A 3,612-nucleotide genomic window follows, 5' to 3' on the forward strand; every position below is an offset into this window, starting at 1 on the left:
AGGCATTGAGTTTGGTTTCTAAACTTAGGCTGTAAGTAAACATAAACTCTCCTCCTTCTTCATCCACCTTTTATTAATATTATTCCGTACAAAAATGTTGAAAGTAATGTCAAAGAGAGAAGAGTTTCTGGATGCTGAAGTGAGGAGTAAGGGAAGCGGAGCGTACCTTGACAGAAGGGAGTGCACGGTGGCTTCAGCACAACCGGTGTGCGAAGTGCAAGCAGCTCTCCCACTTTGTGGCTCTGAGCAAAGTGGTAAGGCCCAATGTAGTGGGTTCGTGTCTAGCGAATGGGAATAGTTAGACTGACTCGTCCCATTCTCTCCTATGTGAGAAAAAAGCCTGAGAAATTTAGATGGGTAATTTAAAAAATTGTTATTTCTTTATTCTGTTCTCTGAACAAATAGGTTTGTTATGTTTTGCCATCTCTGGTTTTAATAAAATAAGAACAGCATGTTGAATTTTAAATGATCTGGTTTAAAAAGTGTGGTCAGATTTACCTCCCATTTTATTTTCTTCTGAAAACGAATGTGGTGTGTTTTGAAAACTTCCAAGCTGCTCCAAATAAGTTAACGGGCATGAGTAAATGGGATGGCTGAACATTCAGGGATAGCATCTCTGAATACACTGGACATCACACATGAGACTTTCTGAATGTCTTCATAGAAACGTTTCAGCAGATTTGGAAAGTTCTCCATGTCTTAGAAATCCATGCTCTCTCTAAGAAGTAGAAAATAAATTTCCTGTAGCATTGGTAAGCCTCCAAAAAGGGCAGCCATATCAGATATAAGGCTGAAGTTCATCACCACTGCTCCAGAAAAGGCAGAGAAAGTCACTAAAAGTCATCTAGGAAAGTTAATTATTTTTTTTAATAGAAATTTATGTTTCTATGGCAACCATTTTTTATTTGTACATCAAATTTATAATACCTGCCTTTGTAAATTCCTTCAATTTAACTGAAGAAAGAGTATTTTAGAAATTACAGTGCAGTTTAGGAATAATGACATTTGATTGTGTTGTAAAACATATCTAGAGTAAGGTGGCTCCTTAAATGAGTGACAATATTTTCTATCTTATCTTCAGTATTTTTTCCCCACAAACAAAAATATCCTCTAAAACATATCCCATTTAATTTTGAACACAGCTTTTTTTTTTTTTAAATATTGCCTCCATTATTTCAAAAAACAAGCAAAAGACGCAAGAAGAACTTCTAGTACAGAATTGGAAAAGTGCTGACTGTTTACTAATTAAATTAAACACCCTGAATCTAAGTATTTCAGATGTTAATAAAATGCTGCTATAGCCAACACTGAGCACATCTCATCTAACACAAAACATTTTCAGCATAGAAAATCCAAGAAAATTAGGGGGGAATCCTAATTTCAAAAATGGAAAAAAGCAAAATCATATTTTTCAGGTTATATGCTTAATTGTTATAGGAACAATAGTTCAGCTCTTATCTACACGTGGAATATATTGATCTTAATAACGTAGTGAACTTTGGTATGCTTTGTGATATGTGGCCTTTAAGGATCATGAAGTTTCTTCTTGTTAGCACTTTGGAAACACTGCTTCGATAAAGAAATGGATTAGAGGAGGACTGAATCATCAGTACAAAGGTATGAAATATGAGAGGCAGAGTTTATGTGTGTAATGGATGGAAAAGTCCTATTTTCCAGATCTCTTTCCTGTATTTTTAAAAGGGAAGAGATGATTTTTTCTTTTTTGCATTGAAAATGCCCAAATTATTTCTAAATATTTTCTAATACCTATCAAAGAAGCCTCCTGAACCACACCCCTCCTCAAAAGATTTAGAATTTAAAAGATGTATCATATTCAGCTTTATTTCCACCTCCATTTCAGTGTGAATAACACCTGCTTGTTGCTATTTTGACTTGTTATTCCACCTGTCTAAGCAGAGACAAAGCTCTAAGCAAAGACAAAAAATCCCATCAAACTCCTATGACTTTTTTCTTGTCCCAGCACGAATCATCGTTTGGAAGACTTGCTTTTCAAGACACTAATGAAAAAGGTGTATTTTCAGAGGCATCTCTAACTCCAGGAAATAACTAACTACAGTTGTCCTTTAGCTAGCTCTGCATAGGTACTTCTGTCATATGTGTAGCTTCAGTTAAAAATTAAGAAAGGCAGCAGAAATCTCAGATACCCTAGAGTAACAGAAGGTCCAGTTCCAGCAGCTCTGTCAGAGGCACCCTCAGCAGTCCATTCCTGCAACTTCAGCAGAGAAAACTCAGGGAATTGGCTTCAGATTCATGTTTTTCTTAGGTGTACAAGGTTAGCAGTGACTGCCTGGCAGGATAGTCTTGTTACGGAAATGACTCTTTGAGGACGAACAGGCTCTCTGTGTGAGGGTGATGGCGTCTGACAAGTCTGGGGGAATTTTAGGGCCGATTTTTCATCCCAACGCCTGTGTTTTGAAACAAATCCTCTGTTATGGTGCTCTGTCTCTGAACCATCATTAACTGTTGTTTCAGCCATGTTTCCCATGTTTTGGCTCTTGCTGGATGTGCCACCTGAGGGCCAGGAGAAGGGGTGTTACTCTTACCTCAGGGGTACATGTAAGACAGATCATAGACCCATGGAATGTTTTGGGTTGGAAGGGACTTTTAAAGCTCATCTAGTCCAACCCCCCTGCAAGGAGTAGGGACATCCCCCACTAGATCAGGTTGCTCAGAGCCCCATCCAACCTGGCCTTGAATGTTTCCAGGGATGGGGCATCCACCACCTCTCTGGGCAACCTGTGCCAGTGTTTCACCACCCTCATCGTAAAAAATGTCTTCATTATGTCTAATTTAAACCTACCTTATTTTACTTTAAAACCATTACCCCTTGTCCTATTGCAATAGGTCCTGCTAAAAAGTTTCTCCCCTTATTTCTTATAAGATGGGGAGTAACTTTTATAGCAGCCTTCCTGTACCCCTTCCAGGTACGGGAAGGCTGCTACAAGGTCTCCCTGCAGCCTTCTCTTCTCCAGGCTGAACAGCCCCAACTCTCTCAGCCTGTCCTCATAGTAGAGCTGCTCCAGCTCTGATCATCTTCGTGGCCCTCCTCTGGACCCTCTCCAACAGGTCCATGTCCTTCTTATGTTGGGGGCTCCAGAGCTGGACACAGTACTCCAGATGGGGTCTCATGAGAGCAGAGTTGAGGGGCGGAATCACCCCCCTCGACCTGCTGGCCATGCTCCTTTCAATTCAGCCCAGGATGCCGTTGGCTTTCTGGGCTGCAAGCTTTGCAGATGCAAGCTTGCAAGATGACCTGCTTGTGTGTTCTGGGACGAGTTTGAAACGTTTTGCCCGGCAGCCTGGCCACTTTGTAAACACCGCGTAAACCCCACCCCTTCTGGGGTGGGAGAAAAGACTGAGGTGACCACCACTGGGCTGGGCCGGGCCGGGCCAGGCCGCGCCACGGCGCTAACGCGGCGCCACGCTCGCCCCAACACCTGCCAACGGCCGCGGCTCACGCTGCCACAGCTCCGCGAGCGCGGGGCGGCTCCGCTCGATGCGTCGACGCTATGGAGGGAGGCGGGGCCCCCGGCGGAGCATGCGCGCTGCAGCGCTGGCCGCTGGATTGCGCATGCGGGCGGCTTGCGCAGG

This window comes from Chlamydotis macqueenii, chromosome 1 (assembly GCF_036417535.1).
Source record: "Chlamydotis macqueenii isolate bChlMac1 chromosome 1, bChlMac1.mat, whole genome shotgun sequence".
In the NCBI taxonomy this organism is placed as follows: Eukaryota; Metazoa; Chordata; class Aves; order Otidiformes; family Otididae; genus Chlamydotis; species Chlamydotis macqueenii.